The sequence below is a fragment of the Theobroma cacao genome, chromosome 2 (genome assembly GCF_000208745.1).
Source record: "Theobroma cacao cultivar B97-61/B2 chromosome 2, Criollo_cocoa_genome_V2, whole genome shotgun sequence".
Classification (NCBI taxonomy): Eukaryota; Viridiplantae; Streptophyta; class Magnoliopsida; order Malvales; family Malvaceae; genus Theobroma; species Theobroma cacao.
The window spans coordinates 28,698,043-28,720,146 of record NC_030851.1 but is presented as its reverse complement, the minus strand read 5'-3'; the positions used below and the strand labels follow the sequence as shown (position 1 = coordinate 28,720,146).

The 22,104-nt window shown below is 33.9% G+C and overlaps 1 long non-coding RNA gene across 1 annotated transcript; it reads right to left on the bottom strand.

The window, feature by feature from the left end:
• Positions 14,331-15,566, bottom strand: LOC108660871. Its single transcript, XR_001926568.1, has 3 exons — positions 15,529-15,566; positions 14,676-14,751; positions 14,331-14,374 (listed from the first exon to the last, which is right to left on the bottom strand). It is a non-coding gene; the product is annotated as an uncharacterized LOC108660871 (long non-coding RNA).

The window sequence follows — 22,104 nt, the reverse complement described above, 5'->3', positions numbered from 1 at the left end:
CAGTTTTTCTCGCTTCTCCTATGAGTATTAGTCACTAAAATTATGTTTTGAGAGATTATAAACATTTTCCAAACCAAAACAATAGAAAAATTTTTTTTTCTCACAGGGGCATTTTGGTCATTTTTCTTCAAAAATCTAAAAATCTGCTAAAAATGTAGTGTGCAAGTACAAAATACATAATTCATAATCAAAAATAAGTTTAAACATCTAAAAACTTCATTTAAAATGAAATTATTACTATTAGAATAAAATAGAAATATTGAATAAAATACTCAATTTTCTCATAAAATAATATTTTTAAAACACTGCGTAAATAATTTTTACAGCGTAAAAGTAAAATAAATTCCTACATACAATAGTACAGATAACTAGAGTATAAAATTTAATTTACAGTGACATGTGGATCCCCAAATGACAAAAATGAATGAAGGCTGCAAACCTACAGTTTTTGAGGAAGTAAAGTCAACTGTAGCCTTCGACGATATCAGCTATCTATAGTCTATACTGACCCTGAAATGTGTGGAAAGGAGGGTGGTGAGATTATATAATTCCAGTGAGTAAATAGATACCATCTAAAATATCTAAAGCCAAGTAAATGGAGACAGATAAAAGAGTTCAATATACTGTGATTCATCACCTTTCAATTCATTTCAATCAAATAAAATTAATTCATATAAATCGAGTAATCAGCATGGCTTATGAATTTCTTAAAACTTTGACTCGTGCCAAAAATCATTTTCATACCCAATTATTAGGGATACCTTGATCGAAGGCTATCCCAACCGAGTCCGCAAAGCCTGTTAAAAAGTTATGTATGCATAAATCATGTTTTTATTTTAAAAACATAGCCGTTCCTTGGCATTACCAGAGTTCATCATTACGAGGTGGTTTGGCGTGAAGTGAACTCTAAAGTTATACCTTGGGAGTTACCCTACTCGCCACTCAAACCGAGGTAAAATATAACGAGATTTCGTGCCCCTCTAATAAGCTGGTCCACAGAAAACCCGCCCCTTGCAGCAGGTTAAATCTACCATACAACGAAATTTTAACAGCATGACATGACTAATATAATACTATCCAGCCTGTAAATGTAAAACAAATCAATTCGTACAGTTCACCAAAAACACAACCCAGCCAGTCATGCCAAGACATTAACATAGGCCATCAATTCAAATCACAAATTTACAACACATCAGGAGTCTCCAATTACTCTATTTTCAAAATCATCATTCAATTTCAAGACAATTTATAAAATCTTTTCATTTAAACACATTTTGTTTATAAACATAAAGGTTTACCATTTAAACCTATATTTCATAAAATCATAAAATCGGATAAAAACCACCTTAGATAATTAAGACGATAGTAAGGTTACTCACAGTATCAGGAGTAGAAATACTCATAGTCCCGGTCTTTGGTGTAATCTCTTTATCCTTATCAAATAGCTCACCACTTATACATCACACATGACACAAAATTCAATAATTTGTGTCAATTTGTCATAAACTATTTCAGGCTCTCTAAATCTAAATGAATGCATGCGATGGGATGCAAAATGTCCGATTAATCGCTTAAATGTGATATTTGACCTAAGTCACACTATACTCGGTCTAATCGGCTAAAACGTCCAATTTAACTTAAAATCAATTCTTCTCACTTTTTACACTCCAATTATACCTAAATTAGCTCAGTGACTGTGAATGAGATTCAATTTATCAGTCTCGGGTCAATAATCATACATGTCTATACGTTGAGCAAAAATTCAGATTTTCACACTAAAATTTCCTATTTAATTTCTAGCCTCACCAAACATCAAATATCACCAAAATATCATGAAATATCATCAATTTCAGCCACAATATCCTCCCTAGAAAATTCGGCCAATGAAGAACACATAAGGAATGGGTGATTTTCAAGCTTGATTCTTACACTAAACACCATAAATCATTGAAAACATCCATATAACTTAAAATCCAACCAAACCATCACCAAATTCTCTCTCTCTAGAATTCGGCCTTCATGGGTTTCATCATGCCAACTCAATTTTCAGCCATGAAAATAAGAAAATAAAGCATGGGTATGCTAGATCTCAAGCAAAAATTCAAAAATCATACCTTATCTTGCTTGATTCCTTGAAATTTCCACAATTTTTCTTGAAATTCTCTTATCTAGGGTTTGTTCTAGTTTTTCCTTTCTTTCCTTTGTCTTGATCGAATATGGAGAAGAAGAATGGGATAAATATGGGCTGGTTTTTATCGACAATAATAAAATATTCTTGCTTGACACGTGTCACATGCTTATTAGTCGATTTTTAGTTTTTTACTCTACTAATTATGCTTCCATTCTCCACCACATGATTAGTCAAAGGTCAAAATGAGGATAAGGGAAGACCATGTGCTGGACAAGTGTCCTGGTGGTGGAAAATTACTATTTTGCCCTTGGGGTGGCAAAATTACCATTTTACCTCTATGCTCCAAAAATATCGAAATTACAACTTTTTCACTTATCAACCTCAAATTATACTCCAATGAGTCAAATGTGATCAATCTTGATCAAAAACTTCTTCCAATATTCAAATTTGTATCCTCAGGTGGCAAAATTATCATTTTGCCCCTAGATAGTGAAAATTCTGACTCGAACTCCGAATCGATCCTCGAACTCCGAATCACCATTTTAAGTCATTCTTGAACTGTAAAATTTTGAATTTCACCTTAAAATCCCTATTTGACCTAGTTTGAGGCTTAGATCAACTTTATTGTACCTCTAGGTACGATACCGACTTTTGTCAATTTTTCGAGGCTCTCCTAGTATGTAAACATGTTATCCATAACATGTATGTCCTGTCAACTATTTTATAAGTTCAGGCTTTACAGCACTAGCCCCCTTAAGATAAAATTTTGACTTAAAAATTTCATTTACTAAACTCAAAGAAAAAAGTGGGGGTATTGTTTTATCATCTAATGCTTGACTTCTTATATCCTTCCCATTATAGGCAATTGCGATTTGTTCACCTCATTTACCTCCAATTCAACTCGAGTACTTCACTTATGTCTATTATTATCCTTTAAAATCATATCAATAGTAACCTTTACATTTATGATCTCTTATATCAAAACACTAAGCATGCTTCTATTACAATCATTAAACTTGAACCATAACTCCATCTCAATCATACCAATTTCGATAGCATTTTATACTTATTTAGGTATACCAATCACTATCTTATTTTTTCATTCCATATCAAATTTCTCGACTTTCATTAATTCATTCTATCCTCATACACTATTGTGTAGTTTACGGCATCATTAACATGCCATACTCATTCCTGTACATATCCTCAGTGTTAGGGAAGATTAATGGCTTCAATTATTTCCACATACTTCATGTTTACCTTGCATTAAGCAAATTTCAATCTTCTTAATCCTATTAATCCATCTCATTGGCTTAACCATACTATAGATTACATTTCCTTAACTCTTTCCCCAAAATTCCTTAGGTCACCATAAATCGACTTTTGATAAGATTCTTGATCATTACATTATCTATACAACTCATCAAATATATTGAGTTCAAATCTCGAACCATTAAAACCATTCTTCATTTTAGTTTGTTACATCACTAACTCCACACATATGTATACACGCACATTCAAATGTCCATATTCCTCATTATGTATACGGGTCTCTGTTTTCAAATACCTTCAGACTAATTTCTCTTTATTCATTTCCATCCATAACTAGGATTCAATAGAACAATCTTCATAATTCATACAAATTCTCATCATGCCTGTGTATAGTTCCACATCATTTACATACTTATACTTTCTTCTTATCATTTCTAATTATATGCTTAAGTTTCCTTGTACTATGTATCATTGCATCATAATGTCATCTCCATTGAATTATAATCTATTATACGTGTATGCTTTATAATCCCATTGGTACTTCAAAGTTTATCTTAACTTGATCATTGCATCTTATGCAATACCACAATTCCTAAGTGTCATCCTTTTTCCTCGATTATCTTTCATGCCTCTACATTACCTTGTATCCTTCTTGCATTCCGATATTGATGTGTCACTTAAAACTCATACTCATTTGAATCATGTATGCCTCAAGGATCTTTGAATTCCAATTTCCATAATATATTAGGAAAGTTTCATTATCTGACTTCATTATCAAGGTCAACATCTATCATCCTTTGTTCCACTCTTTCATATGAACATAACATCATTCTCCCTTAACCAATTTACAAATTGTGCTTGAAATTGCAAGACTTGAAACTAGATTCTCCTTAAGTACCTTTCAATATTAATACTAGTATCACTCTCAGCTTACAACTTTCTTTTTATAACCACATAACTTAGTGCTTACTTTCAAGAGATCCAGGGCATAACTTCTCTTGAGTATTTTCTTGGGGATATCTATCTTAAACTTATGTCTTACAACAGGTGATCACTTAACCTGTAACGTAGCCGTTAGACTTCTCAGCAAGTTTTAAAGTCACACATTTTATACTCATCTCGTATAATTTATAATTCTTTCTCAAAGGTGTTTAAACATTCTTGAAACACTTAATCACTTATTTGCTCTTTCATACTCCAAGTATATCATTTCCATAAAGGCACGCACTACTACTCATGCTTCAATTTATCTCTAAGGGTTTATAGCATGTCACCTAATTTACTTATGTTGTCACTAATCTTTTCCTTTCAACAAAGTCAAGACAAGATTTGTATATATTTTATAACAATATTCTATATAAACTCATTTGCTATATCATTATTTAAATCTTTATTTACATTTTCCTCACTTGGTATTGACATCTCTTATCAATATCTCATACATTCATCTAACCTTTCGCTCGCTTCCTCTTTAGTCTTTAACAAGACTTAATCTCTTGTCTTCTTAATTTCTTAAGATTTGACTTCAGTCATCATATTATTCATCTTAACACTCCCCATGTTAATTTATTTTTATGTAGCCATCTCAAAAACTCTCTAACTTTTCTTTCTCTTACATGCCAATATATAAGGCAATAAAGAAATTATGCAATTTCACTCATCATCTTTATCTTACTACCTCCCCAATGCACTTAAGACTCTAAACAATAAAGCTTAGCATCAAAACCAATGACCATTTTCCAACTCGTGAGTCCAATCTTTATGCTGCTCACAGTTTACTTGTGCTTTCTAACCATAAGGGATTCTTAACGCAACAGCGTTTGATAGTCAATACTGTGACGTTGCAACTGTTTGAATTCACTTTATCCCCGCAACTCTTCCACCTTTAAAGCTACTACCTCAATTATTCACAATCGTGTGGCTTCCCTTTGCGTCTATACCATAATTAGCAAGACTAACTTTCTATCACAAGTGTGTGATCAGAACATTGATTTAACGTATTTATTTTGCCACTAGCATTCCTGTATCTTTACCATAACATTTAGTACGAGTTTGCTTGAGCAAAAATCTCCAAATTATTCATAGCTACATGTATCTCAGATTGCCCATCACTTATCATCAGTCAATAAATCCCACTTGAGAATACTCTTTCCATATTGTATAGTGACTTCACCATATAGTATAACGGCATTATGTTCCTCCATTCTACTATCATGCATACTCCACAAAAATTAACTAAAAGATTTATGTACCTTAACTAATGCTAATTCCATTTAATCATATCTTAAATACTCCAAGCTTGTAAATTACAACTCCATGTGTATGTCCATATATTGATAATCTTTATATATTTCATGATCATGAAAACTACAACTTACAAACTAGCTTTCTATCATATGCACTTTATTATAACACTAATTTCCACATATTTAATTTACCCTTGATGGTATGTTAGAATCACCCCTGTCTCAGTGGTAATCCAGAGGAATCTCTCCTCTGCATATCCGTACGAGCTGGTGGAGATAGGGCAACTATCGTAGCCTGTCCTAACTGTGGGCAATCTCTCCTAATGTGACCCAGTTGATCATAATAAAAACATCGTACAAGCTCTCTACACGGCCCGAAATGATATCTCCTACAATTTTTGCATCTATGAGAACCTCTAAAACTCTTTCCAGAAATAGTCATCGTAGATTTGTTAAATCTCAAAAGCCTTTGCTGTGTCTGTGAAAATGGAGGTTGGAAAGATGTTATTGAAACAATAGTAGTACTTCCTGAAACAGAGGAGTCTTTGCCCCTTTTTAGTGACTGACTAGAAGATACACTCAAATTTCTCCTTTTAGCTAACTCAACTCGCAAACTCCTATTTTCATTCGCCAGCTTCTCAACTCTTAAAGCCATTTGCACCACCTCTTTAGCTACGATTGCGTCTGATTCACCCATAAAAGAAGTGCAACCATGTTTCCTAGCATCTTTAAACTTCTTAGAATTAGAAACATCCAGCACTGGTGGTGGGAAAGAGGTGGGGGTGGTGGTACTGAAAGAGTAGCTGGAGGAACTGTAGAAAGAGCCTGACCAGCTTGAGCCTGGCCAGCAATAGCAGTAAAGAAGGCTGCCAATGCTTGAACTGCCTCAGGAGGCATGGCAGGAATACTAGTAAGTAGCGGAGAAAGTAGAAGATGTGAAGGAGTCTCGGTCTGTTCAGCAGTAGGTGCTGCCCAAATAGTAGACGTAGTTAATTCCCCCTCTATAGGATCTAGCTGACTATGTTGGGAGCGACCTTTTCCCCTCCTAGCCGATCTAGTGAGAGGTGGGTGTTCGCGTTGAGGAGGCATGATAATCTATAAAGGGAAATAAAACGAGTTTAGGTAACTTCTGGCTCTATATGCTGATGCATGTATTCTATTCAACCTAACCTAACTTAACTCGGGGCCACACTAATATTGTAAATTTTTTAAAAATAACTTTAAAACCAAAAACTCTTATCTTTAAAACCAAAAGCTCTGATACCAATAGAATTGTCACGAGCCAGAACTCACATCGAGCCCGTGACAACCGCCGCAACGTCCTGATAGACATTATTTACCTGAAATGTCAATTGAAACCTTGCGAGGCTTAACATCAGTTTTTCTCGCTTCCCTTGTGAGTATTAGTCACTAAAAATATGTTTTGAGAGATTATAAACATTTTTCAAATCAAAACAATAGAAAAACAATTTTTTTCTCATAGGGGTATTTTGGTCATTTTTCCTCAAAAATCTCGAAATCCGCTAAAAATGTAACATGCAAGTACAAAATACATAATTCATAATAAAAAATAAGTTTAAACATCTAAAACCTTCATTTAAAATGAAATTATTACTATTAGAATAAAATAAAAATATTGAATAAAATACTCAATTTTCTCATAAAATGATATTTCTAAAACACTGCGTAAATAATTTTTACAACGTAAAAGTAAAATAAATTCCTACATACAGTAGTACAGATAACTAGAGTATGAAATTTAATTTACAGTGACATGTGGACCCCCAAATGACAAAAATGAACGAAGGCTGCAAACCTACAATTTTTAAGGAGGTAAAGCCCACAGTAGCCTTCGACGATATCAGCTATCTACAGTCTATGCTGAGCCTAAAATGGGTGGAAAGGAGGGTGGTGAGATTATATAATCCTAGTGAGTGAACAGATACCATCTAAAATAACTAAAGCCAAGTAAATGGAGACAGATAAAATAGTTTAAAATACTGTGATTCATCACCTTTCAACTCATTTCAATCAAATAAAATTAATTCATATAAATCGAGTAATCAACATGGCTTATGATTTTCTTAAAACTTTGGCTCGTGCCAAAAATCATTTTCATACCCAGTTATTAGAGATACCTTGATCGAGGGCTATCCCAACCGAGTCCGCCAAGGTTGTTAAAAAGTAATGTATGCATAAATCATGTTTTTATTTTAAAAACATAGTCGTTCCTTGGCGTTAGCAGAGTTCATCATCACGAGGTGGTTTGGCGTGAAGTGAACTCTAAAGTTATACCTTGGGAGTTACCCTACTCGCCTCTCCAATCGAGGTAAAATATAACGGGATTCCGTGCCCCTTTAATAGGCTGGTCCACAGAAAACCCACCCCTTGCAGCAGGTTAAATCCACCATACAACGAAATTTTGATAGCATGACATGACTAATAGAATCCTATCTAGCCTGTAAATGTAAAACAGAACAATTCATACAGTTCACCAAAAACACAACCCAGCCAGTCATGCCAAGATATTAACATAAGCCATCAATTCAAATCATAAATTTACAACACATCAACAGTCTCCAATTACTCTATTTTCAAAATCATCATTCAATTTCAAGACAATTTATAAAATCTTTTCATTTAAACACATTTTGTTTATAAACATAAAGGTTTACCATTTAAACCTATTTTCCATAAAATCATAAAATCGGATAAAAATCACTTTAGATAATTAAGACGATAGTAAGGTTACTCACAGTATCAGGAGTAGAAATACTCCTAGTCCCGGTCTTTGGTGTAATCTCTTTATCCTTATCAAATAGCTCACCACTTATACATCACACATGACACAAATTTGAATAATTTGTGTCAATTTGTCATAAACTATTTCAGGCTCTCTAAATCTAAATGAATGCATGCGATGGGATGCAAAATGTCCTATTAATCGCTTCAATGTGATATTCGACCCAAGTCACACTATACTCGATCTAATCGACTAAAACCTCCAATTTAACTACAAATCAAATCTTCTCACTTTCTACACTCCAATTATACCTAAATTACCTCGGTGACTGTGAATGAGATGCAATTTATCAGTCTCGGGTCAATAATCACACATGTCTATACGTTGCGCAAAAATTTAGATTTTCACACCAAAATTTCCATTTAATTTCTAGCCTCACCAAGCATCAAATATCACCAAAATATCATCAATTTCAGCCATAATATCCTCCCTAGAAAATTCGGCCAATGAAGAACACATAAGGATCGGGTGATTTTCAAGCTTGATTCTTACACTAAACACCATAAATAATTGAAAACATCCATATAACTTAAAATCCAACCAAACCATCACTAAACTCTCTCTTTCTAGAATTCGACCTTCATGGGTTTCATCATGCCAACTCAATTTTCAGCCATGGAAATAAGAAAATAAAGCATGGGTATGCTAGATTTGAAGCAAAACTTGAAAAATCATACCTTATCTTGCTTGATTCCTTGAAATTTCCACAATTTTTCTTGAAATTCTCTTATCTAGGGTTTGTTCTAGTTTTTCCTTTCTTTCCTTTGTCTTGACCAAATATGGAGAAGAAGAATGGGATAAACATGGGCTGATTTTTATAGACAATAATAAAATATTATTGCTTGACACGTGTCGCATGCTTATTAGTCCATTTTTATTTTTATACTCTAATAATTATGCTTCCATTCTCCACCACATGACTAGTCAAAGGTCAAAATGAGGATAAGGGAAGACCATGTGCTGGACAAGTGTCCTGGTGGTGGAAAATTACTATTTTGCCCATAGGGTGGCAAAATTACTATTTTACCCCTATGCTCCAAAAATATTGAAATTATAACTTTTTCACTTATCAACCTCAAATTATACTCCAATGAGTCAAATGTGATCAATCTTGATCAAAAACGTCTTCCAATATTCAAATTTTTATCCTCAGGTGGCAAAATTACCATTTTACCTCTAGATAGTGAAAATTTCGATTTGACTCCGAATTGATCCTCGAACACTGAATCACCATTTTAAGTCATTCCTAAGCTGTAAAATTTTGAATTTCACCTTAAAATCCCTATTTGACCTAGTTCGAGGCTTAGATCAACTTTATTGTACCTCTAGGTACAATACCGACTTTTGTCGATTTTTTGAAGCTCTCCTAGTATGTAAACATGCTATTGATCACATGTATGTCCTATCAAGTATTTTATAAGGTCGGGGTTTACAGATTCGAAGACAGTTGGAACCTAGATTGGTGTCTACGTATGCTCATTTTTTTGGTAGGTATTATGGCAACTCAATAGCTGTATCTTCACCTAGAGTCACTCCGTTGATGGTCAAGAGTCTTACGCTTGTGTACATGTATAAGTAATGAAAACCACTAAGATTCATGTTAAAAATCAAATATGTATATTTGATTACTGAAGCCACTGTAAGGTGGCAAATGGGTGATACTATGTTAGCATAATACAGTTATGAGTATTGGGTTACTATAAAATGTTATTGAAATATTTTAGTTGAGAATTACAATATGGGTTTGAGAAATGATGGTTTGGAATGATGATCGAGATTGCATAAATAGGCTTGCTTGGGCTTAGTGGGCTATGCCCATTGGGCTCATGCGCTGGTCATAGCTTGGAATTTGGACTGTGACATCGGGTTCACGAAAACTTAAAAATTTTGACTAGAGATAAAAATGACCATTTTGCCCCTATTATGGAAATGATCATTATTTATATTTTCATCATTTATTTATCATTATATACATCATTCATTTATTCCTTAGGCCTACTTAGGCCTTAATAATATTAGGAAACCTACTTCTAAGAGCTCACCAAGAAAATGACGAAATTACCCTTAGTCCGTGTTATCGCGTCTACTTCTAGCTACATGTCTATAAAGGTCGAGGCCTCACACATACACATGAGGAGTTGAGTAAGAGTGAACACAATTCTTTAGTGAAACAATTACATGTGATGTAATGTGTATACAAAGAAAGTTCCAAAATTTAAAAGGGGCGGATGACACAATGAAAAGTGACAAATGCCTCTGATGCATACAACATAGTTTAGTTGGAATGGTTCCAAAGAAAGAAAGAGGACTATGTACATGTATATAATTAAAGTCAAATACATCCTATTAAAAAGGGCTCTAATAGAAAGATATTTAGATCGTTAGTCCATGGAACTAGTAAAAGGTTTTGAACATTGTTAATGAAACAAAGAAGCCATACTAGTAGAACTTGGGTCTCATTGGATCCGAATATAGTAATATGATAGATGTGATGCATGGACATCACAAAGGTAGATAAAAGCAGTTAACCACATTGAAGGTCACAAGGGAGTCTACATGGAGACACGATTGCTATATAGATTGAATCCATATACGATGAGGTAGCAATTGGCTTTGTGCTAGTGGGAGATGTTGGGATAAGCCCTGTAGCCAATTGAGATTGATTAAGGCTTGATTCCAATCATGCAACAATATCATTCATGTTGAATGATTAAAGGTTTTCCTTCATCAATAAGACATCAATTATAATGAGTTATAAGTGTAATTGGATGAAGTCATGCCTTGCAAGGGAACTGNGGACTTGGCGAGTTCTCTCGCAAGTTCCGAACATCGGTAGTTCTCAAGGGATGGGTTGTTACAGACTTGGCATCAAAGCCCTAGGTTCAGTTAAGTCCTAGGATTTCCTATGTCTGTTAGTGGAGTTGTTAGAGTTAGTGTAAAGTCCTGTCCTTGGATTATGGGTACGCAACATGAATTAAGGGAAGGAGGCTGTCACAGCCCAAATTTCAGGCTATGACCAATGCATGGGCTCAGTAGGCATAGCCCACTAGGCCCATGCAAGCCTCTTTATGGGATCTTATTCCTCATTCCATCCATCATCTTTAAAACCATGTGTTGTAATTCTCAATGATGAATGTTTCAGTAATATTTTATAGCAACCGAATATTCATATTTGTATTATCTCAAAGTACTAACATTCATTGCCATCTCAGAAGGGCATCATCATCAATCCAACATATACATACTTCATTTATAACATGACTCTTAGTAGTTTTGTCATGACCCGGTACTCCTTTCAAGCTCGTGACATCCGCCGCGATGTCTCGATAGACATTCATTACCCGAAATGTCAACCGAAACCTCGCAAGGCTCTCGCATCAGTTTTATATCTCCATTGTGAGCAATAGTTACTAAATATCATGTTTTAAAAGAATATAGACTATTTTCAAATCAAAATGATCAAAAAGTAATTTCTGCTACATATGGGTATTTTGGTCATTTTTACCCAAAAATTTTCGAATCTTGGTAAAAATATGATATACGAGTAATAAGCATCCATTTCATGTCTAAAAATAAGTTTCGTTGTCTAATTCATCAATTTAAAGTGAAATTATAGCTATTCAAATTAAATAAAAATATTAAATAAAATATTCCATTTTCTTATAAAATAATATTTATAGAACTCTGCGTAAATAATTTTTATAGTGTAAAAGCAAAATAAATTCATACATACAGTGGCACACGTAGCCAGGTATACAAAATATTCTACAATGACATGTGGGTCCTTAAAATAAATAAATATGTACAAAAAGGTAGACCTTCGATTTCTAAGGATGTAAATCCAAAAGTAGATCCTCGACGAAATCAGCTATCTACAGACTATCTTGAGCCTGAAATGGTTAAAAAAAAGAAGAAGTGAGTTGTTATGAACTCAGTGAGTAAGCAGAGTTCGTCTATAGCATCTAAAGTCAAGTAAATGGAGACAGTTAAATCATCCCATTAATATATATATAATTCATAGCATCAAAACCCATTTCAATCCATGTAAAAACAATCACATTTCATCAAGAAAATCAACAAGGCTTATGACTTTCTTAAAAACTTGGCTCGTGCCAAAAATTAGTACTCGATGATGCCTTGCGTCAAGCATCCAACTGAGTCCACCAAGGCAGTTAAAAAGACATATACACATAAAACATGTTTTCATGTTTAAAAACATAGCCGTTCCTTGGTGTTGGTTGAGTTTCACTTTCACGTGGTGGTTCGGCGTGAAGTGAACTCTAAACTTTACCTTAGGAAATACCCTCTACGCCTCTTGTACTAAGGTAAATATAACAGGGTTTACCGTGCCCCTCTAATAGGCTGGTCCACGAAAATCCGCCCACTGCAGTAAGCTAAATACATAACCCACCAAATAAATAAAATTTCTGTAGCATAACTTGGCTAATATAGTACTATCCAACCTGTCAATGTAAGACAAAACAATTTATATAATTCACAAAACCATAATTTCAGCCATTCATGCCACCACAATTTCATAAGCCATCAATTCAAATCATGTATATATATATATATATAATATGAATGTGTAGTCTCCATTTACTCTATTTAGAAAATCAACATTTAGTTTCAGAATAATTTATAAATCATATTCATTTAACCAACATTTAAAATGTAAAACATAATAATTTGCAAATTAAGTGCCTTATTCTTTAAAATCTTAAAACAAGTATAAACCTATCACACCTGGTACTCATTTCGAGCCTGTGACATCAGCCGCGATGTCCCGATAGACATTCATTATCCGAAATGCCAACCTGAAACCCCGCAAGGCTTTAATGTCAACTTTCTCACCTTTCCTGTGAGCAACAGTTGCTAATATCCTATTTTAAAATATTATAAGCTATTTCTAAACCAAAACAATAAAAAATAATAATTTTCGTCTCACAGGGGTATTTTGGTCATTTTTGTTAAAAATTGTGAAACCATCTAAAATGTAGTATATGAGTGAAAGATACATATTCATAACAAAAAATAAGTTTAGATGTCTAAAACATTCATTTAAAGTGAAATGATAGCTATTAGAATAAAATAAAAAAATTAAATAAAATATTTAATTTTCTTATGAAACAATATTTATAGAGATATCCGTAAATAATTTTTGTAGCGTAAAAACAAAATAAATTCGTACATACAGTAACACAGATAACCAGAGTATGTGATTTAATTTACAATGACGTGTGGACCCCCGAATGACCAAAAGTAACAAAGGCTGTGAACCTACAGTTTTTAAGGATGCAAATCCAGCTGTAGCCCTCGACGAAATCAACTATCTACTGACTAACTGAGCCTAAAATAAGTGGAAAGGAGGGTGGTGAGTTTATATAAACTCAGTGAGTAAACAGACATCATCTAAAATACCTAAAGTCGAGTAAATGGAGACAACTTATAATAGTTCATCGTACTATGATTCATAGCGTTTAAAACTCACTTCAACTAAATAAAATAAATTCATTTCACTCAAATAATCAACATGGCTTATGAATTTCTTAAAAAAACTTGGCTCATGCCAAAACTCATTCTCGGAGATACCTGGATTAGAGGGATCCAACTGAGTCCACTAAGGCTGTTAAAGAAAAGACATATATCCATAAATCATATTTGTACGTTTTAAAACATAGTCGTTCCTTGGCGTTGGCTGAGTTCACCCTCACGTAGTGGTTTAGCGTGTAGTGAACTCTAAACCTTTACCCTAGGAGATACCCTCCGTGCCTCTCGTACTAAGGTAAATATAACGGGGTTTACTGTGCCCCTCTCATTGGCTGGTCCACGAAAATCCACCCACTGCAGTAAGCTAAATACATAACCCACTAAATAAATAAAATTTCGACAGCATAACATGGCTAATATAATATTACCAGCCTGTCAAGGCAAAGCAAAACAGTTCATATATTCAATACAATTTCCAATTCAGCCATTCATGCCAATATCACCATAAGCCATTCAATTCAAACCATAAATTTACAACAGAAACAAACAGTCTCCAATTACTCAATTTCTAAAATCATCATTCAATTTCAAACTAATTTATAAAACTCATTTCATTTAATCACATTGTACTTATAAAACATAAGGATTTACCATTTTAACCCATTTTTCTATAAAATCACAAAAACGAATAAAAACTACTTTAGATAATTAAGACGATAATAAGGTTACTCACGATATCGGGAGTTCGAAATACTCCTACTCTTGGTCCTCTGGCACAATGTCTTTACCCTTGTTAGAAGACTCACCACCTATACACAATACATGACAAATAATTCAATATATTGTGTCATGTCATTATAAATCTATTTCAGGCTCTATATGCATGCATGAGGTTGTTTGGATAGTCACTTAAAGACAATGTTACACGTTGGTTCAATTGTGATCGGAATGGATCGATTTTCGATCAAATTTGAACTCTCCACCTTTGATTCAACCAAAACATCCAAATTGACTCCAATTATATTCATCACACTTCCAATGTCCTAAAATACACCAAAACGCCTCAATGAGCTTGACTTTCTCATTGTTATTCAACTTATTTACTAAAAGAACTATACTTTAAAATTACTATTTTTGATTTCCATCACCACCATTCATTAAATTCTAACTAAATAACACAAGATATCACAAGAATCATCATCACTGGGTGCCTTATGAAATTCGGCCATGGTGGGTGCATAAACACTATGGTTTTTCATACTTGATTTTTACACCATAAATAATTAATTCCTAACCAAATCACTTAAAATAAAATAAAATCCACCATCAACATACCATAAGGAAGATTCGACCAATGAGGGTGATGGAAGAACATGAATTTTTTCTTGTTTGCTTTTTATGCTACACATCACCAAACAACTAAAAACACTAGAATAACATGAAATCTAGCTAAATCCAAGATCAAAACCCCTCCCCCCATGTCCGGGCAGCAAAGGTATCTTAATGCAAACTTGATTCTCAACCATGGAAAATGAAAAAGAATGCATGGGAAAGGTAGATCACAAGCTAAAATCAAGAAATTTTACCTTTACTTGCTTAATTCCTTGAAATCCACCAATTTTCCTTGAATTTTTGCTCACTAGGGTTTGTTCTCTTTTTTTTTTCTCTTTGTTCTTCGTGCGGCCGAACATATGGGAGTGAAATGGGAGAGTCACGTGCTGATTTTTAATGTAAATTATAAAGAAATGAAAGCTTACCACTTATCACCATTCCATTGGTCCATTTTTAAACTTAATAATTAAGCATTCTCCCACCACCACATAAAATATCTCAATTATCCAAAGTATAATAGGTAAAATTCAAGAGCTTGACAAGTGTCATGGTGGTGCAAAATTTAAAAAATTCTAACTTTTCCCTTAGGTGGCAAAATGACCATTTTGCCCCTATGTTATGAAAATTCTAATTTAACTCCAAATCAATCCTCGAACTTCGAATCACCATATTAAGTCATTCTAGGGTTTTAAAATTCTCAATGTCATCTTAAAATCTCTATTTGGACTAGTTCGAGGCTTAATTCAGCTTAATTGTACCATTAGGTACAATATCATCTTTTAACAATTTATAAGGCATTCAAGTATGCAGACATTCTATCAAGTACCTATACAACATGGCAAATATATTATAGAGCTGGGCTTGACAGCAGTACCCCCCTTAAAATAAAATTTTACCCTCAAAATATCACTTATCGGACTTAGAGAAAAAATGAGGGTATTGGCTTCTCATCTGGTGCTCGATTTCCCACGTCATCACCTTTATAGGGAATTTCAATTTGTTCACCTCGTTTACCTCCAGTTCAACTTGAGCACTTCACTTATGTCTATCATTATCCTTTAGAATATGATCAACAATAACCTTCACAATCATGATATCTTATATCGAGACACCAAGCATGCTTCTATTACTATTATTAAATTTGAACCATTACTCCATCTCATTCATACCAATTTCGATTGTATTTTATATTTATTTATGTATACCAATCACCATCTTATTACTTCATTCCTTATCAAACTTCTCGACATTCATTCATTCGTCCCATCCTCATACAATATTATGTAGTTTACAGTATCATTAACATGCCATACTCATTCCTATATATCCTCAATGTTAGGGAAGGTTAATGGCTTTAATTATTGCCACATACTTCATGTTTACCTTGCATTTAGGAAATTTCAATCTTCTAAATCTTATTAGTCCATCTCATATGGCTTAACCGTACTATAGATTACATTTCCTTAACTATTTCCCCAAAACTCCTTAGGTCACCATAAGTCAACTTTTGATAGGATTCTTGATTATTACATTATCTATGCAACTCATTAAATATATTGAGTTCAAGTCTCGAACCACTAAGAACCATTCTTCACTTTAATTTGGTACACTACTAACTCCACACATACATATGCACATGCACATTCAGATGTCCATATTTCTCATTATGTATAAGGGTCCTTGTTCTCAAGTGCCTTCAGACTAATTTCTCTTTGTTCATTCCCATCCATAACCAAGATTCAATAGAATAATCTTCATAATTCATGTCAAAATTTTCATATTTAACTTACGAACATTGGGTATAATCCATTCCAGATTGCACTCTTTATGTCTATACTTAGCTTTACGTCATATACACATTTTTACTCTTTTCTTATCATTCCCAATTATATACTTAAGCTTCCTTGTACTATATATCATTGCATCACAATGTCATTTTCATTGAATTGCAATCTAATATGCATGTATGCTTTATAATGTCATTGATGCTTCAAAAATTTTCCTTGACTTGATCATTGCATGTTATGTAATACCATAATTCCTAAAAGTCATCCTTATTCCTCGATTATCTTTCATACCTCTTACATATATTGTGTCTTTATTGCATTCCAATATTGATTTGTCACTTAAGACTCAGACTCATTTGAATCATGTATGCCTTAAGCATTTTCGAATTCCAATTCCCATAATATATTAGGAAATTTTCATTATCTGACTTCATTATCAAGGTTAACTTCAATCATCTTTTGTTCCACTCTTTCACATGAACAAAACATCATTCTTGAAATCTTTATTCACACTTTCATCACTTGGTATTGACATCTCTTATCGATATCTCATACATTCATCTAACTTTTCACTCGCTTTCTCTTTAGTCTTTAACAGGGCTTAATCTCTTGTCTTCTTTATTTCTTAAGATTTAACTTTAGTCAACATATTATTCATCTTAACACGCCACATGTTAATTTATTTTATGTATTCATCTCAAAACTCTCTAATTTTTCTTTCTCTTACATACCAATATATGAGGCAATAAAGAAACTTTTCAATTCACTCATCATCTTTATCTTAATACTTCCCCAATGCACTTAAGACTCCAAACAACAAAGCTTAGCATCAAAACCAATGACCATTCTTCAACTCGTGGGTTTCATCTTCATGCCACTCACAATTTGCTCATGCTTTCTAGCCATAAAGGGTTCTTAACACGATAACATTGGGTAGTCGGTACTGTGGCATTGTAGTTGTTGGAATTCACTTTATCTAAGCAATTCTTCTACCTTTGGAGCTACCACTTCAATTATTCATAATCGTGTGGCTTCCCTCTGAGTCTATACCTCAACTAGCAAGACTAACTTTTTATCACAGGTGCGCGATTGGAACATTGATTTAACGTATTTATTTTGCCACTAGCATTCCTATATCTTTACCATAACATTTAGTACGGGTTCACTTAAGTAATGATCTCCAAATTTACTCATAGCTATGTGTATATCATATTGCACACCACTAATCATTGGGAGCCCAACTTTACTCATCAATTCTTAACCAATTACATTTATAAAGTGGATAGTTCACTTAATTATTACATCTCGCCTTTACAGTTATAAGACCAAAATATCTTGAACTTCGGATGCAGAAGTTCCCTTCTAGAGCATATCCAAAAATCCACATATTTCAAGTCCCACCTTAAGACATCTTTCCCATATGGTCAAATGAATTCACAATATATACTAGCATACACATAATTATTCATTATTTATAGTATCTCGTTATTCTCATTATTCAAAACTTATTATCTTTTTGTCTTATAGTTTCAATAGTTTATTAACCTCTGGTGTAAAAGACTACAAAAATAGTTTGTCTTTCTCCACACTTTACACTCGCAATCCTTATTAATCCAGAATTTATCTTTCTCAAGTTCCATCATTTACCTCCAATGGACCATATTTATGTCAAATTATCATTTCATAATGTTATGGCATCATTTTATAATTCCCTTCATACTTAAAGTTATGATCCTTAACTTAATCACCTTAATCACTCAAAGTGTCGTCTAGAGCCTCATTGATCTCTTCCATATCTTTTCGAATTGTAACTATAATTAAGATTCCCAATTTCACATCTCCATGATTGATTGCTAGTTTTACCACACTGTCTCCCAATATCTTGTGCAATTACAACACATTGAACCCGCTTATTATAACATAGTCCCCTAGTTTAATGTGTTTGCTCGGGAATCATTTTTTCTGATACAATTTGTCCCATAAACCAGAATTTTATTTATTTAGCCTTGCATTCGGAATCATATCAAAAACTCACATACTACGATAAGTAATAATTTTCAACAAACATTATCAATTCAAATGGCCTTTTATACCTCGTCAAAATATAGGGTTATCACCTCAAAAGTTCATCACGTTAATCGGTATCCATTTCTTAGTACTGCAACATATATTCATTGATAATTAGGGTGATTACTTGAATCATTAATGACTTTCCACATCAGTCTTCAATAATTATCTAAGGTGATCAACCATGCCACTAAGATAAATATCTTTCCTTAATAGTCATAATGCTAGTCCACCTCTGTCCTACCAACAGATTCCCATATACATCCAATCATTTAAACAACTACTTTATAATCCATTCTAGTCATACACTTTAAAAGCCAAACTATTAACTTCTTTGTACAGATAACTATTATCTCCTTTACACTACATCTACCTAGAGTTAAAGTAGTACAAAATCCCACGAAAATATTACATGTCATTAAAATCATCATCTTAATCTGAACTTATAGGAAGAGTACACTCTAAGTCCTTTTTAAGATCCTCTTCCGAGTCCTCATCCTCTTCCTGAGATTTTCTCCTTTGTTCCTCAATCCAAGCTTGTTGTATTCTCTTGCATTCTTCATCACTCATAGGTGCGGCACTTATTCCACATCTAGGAGGAAAATGTCGTACAACAGTCACCTTCCTAGGGCAGTGATTTATAATAGTTACTTTCTCCTTATTCTTTTCTTGTTGTTCCCTTACATTACTCCCACAGCCTGGAGGAAAGTGTCGAACAATGGGTACAGATACCTTCCTAAGATGATAGTCCCATTCGGCTATCATTATCTTCCCCCTTTCTTCAGCATATTCCTTAGACTCTTTCAAAAGGGAATTTCTCATGCTTACATTAATGTCATTACTATCAGCACTTTCAATGGTCTCACAAGGGTCGAAACTTTCTTTTTTCACAAACCCACATCTCCAAATCCGGTGGAATCCAATTATTAGGAATCCTAGGCGAGGCGTTTTCTGGACTACTTGGTTCGGGTTGCCATTGGCTCCTAGCAGCAGAATCTAGCGATCCCTCGCTAATACTATGAAAGGCATCGGGACTACTGTCTCTCTTAGACATGGTGTGTGTAACCAGCGCACCTCAAAACCTATACGCAATCAAACAATAATTTCTTAATTATTTACGCATCACAAGAACGGGTAGGTTTCTATATGCAAATGCATGCATTCAACTCAACCTAACCTAACTTAACTTAGGGCCACACTAACATTGTAAAATTTTAAAATAACTTTAAAACCAATGGCTCTGATACTAATAGAAATCTTCCACCCCTCAGAGCACGGTGGCATCCCATGGTACCTATCAGAACACTCGGCAAGAGGTGCACTTCACTCCGGGTGGGTGCAGAGCAGTCTCTTCCCTCCCCTTCCAAGCTCTTGGGTGGAGAGTCATACTTCACCACAGATCATATGCAAGAGTTCCCAGGAATAGAGTTATCTTTCCCTTTGCTCTGATACCAATAGAAATGTCATGACCCAGTACTCCCTTTGAGACCGTGACATCCTCCGTGATGTCTAGATAGACATTCATTACCCGAAATGCCAATCGAAACCCCGCAAGGCTTTAATATTAGTTTTCTCACCTCCCTTGTGAGCAACAGTTGCTAATATCCTATTTTAAAAGATTATAAGTTATTTCCAAAATAAAACAATAAAAAATAATAATTTTTGTCTCACAAGGGTATTTTGGTCATTTTCCCCAAAAATTTCGAAACCATCTAAAAATGTAGTATATGAGTGAAAGATACATATTTCATAACCTAAAATAAGTTTAGATGTCTAAAACATTCATTTAAAGTGAAATGATAGCTATTAGAATAAAATAAAAATATTAAATAAAATATTTCATTTTCTTATAAAACAATATTTATAGAGATATCCGTAAATAATTTTTGTAGCGTAAAAGCAAAATAAGTTCGTACATACAGTAACATAGATAACTAGAGTATGTAATTTAATTTACAATGACGTGTGGACCCCTGAATGACCAAAAGTAACAAAGGCTGTGAACTTACAGTTTTTGAGGATGCAAATCCAATTGTAGCCCTCGACGAAATCAGCTATCTACTGACTAACGTGAGCCTGAAATGAGTGGAAAGGAGGGTGGTGAGTTTATATAAACTCAGTGAGTAAACAGACATCATCTAAAATATCTAAAATCGAGTAAATGGAGACAACTTATAATAGTTCGTCGTACTCTGATTCATAGCATTTCAAACTCACTTCAACTAAATAAAAGAAATTCATTTCACTCAAATAATCAACATGGCTTATGAATTTCTTAAAAAAACTTGGCTCGTGCCAAAACTCATTCTTGAAGATACCTGGATTAGAGGCATCCAACCAAGTCCGCCAAGGTTGTTAAAAAAAAGACATATATCGATAAATTATATTTGTTCGTTTTAAATTATAGTCGTTCCTTAGCGTTGGCTGAGTTCACCCTCACGTGGTGGTTTAGCGTGTAGTGAACTCTAAAGCTTTACCTTAGGAGATTTCCTCTGTGCCTCTCATACTAAGGTAAATATAACGGGGTTTACCGTGCCCCTCGCATAGGCTGATCCACGAAAATCTGCCCACTGCAGTAAGCTAAATACATAACCCACCAAATCAATAAAATTTCGGCAGCATAACATGGCTAATATAATATTACCAGCCTGTCAAGGCAAAGCAAAACAGTTCATATATTCAACACAATTTCCAATTTAGCCATTCATGCCAACATCACTGTCACGACCCAAATTTTCGGGCCATGACAAGCGCAAGGGCCCAATAAACGTAGTCTATTAAGCTTAAGCAAGCCTATCGATTTATCCTACTCATCATTCCATCAAATATTGCTTAGTCATATTTCATACTTTTGAATCAAAATAGTGATATACATTGCCAACTCGTACTGGCATTACTCCTTAAAAATTTACATACAATGTCTACAACATGTATTCTAATAATTTACATTAAGTTTGTCTATACAAAACAAAATAA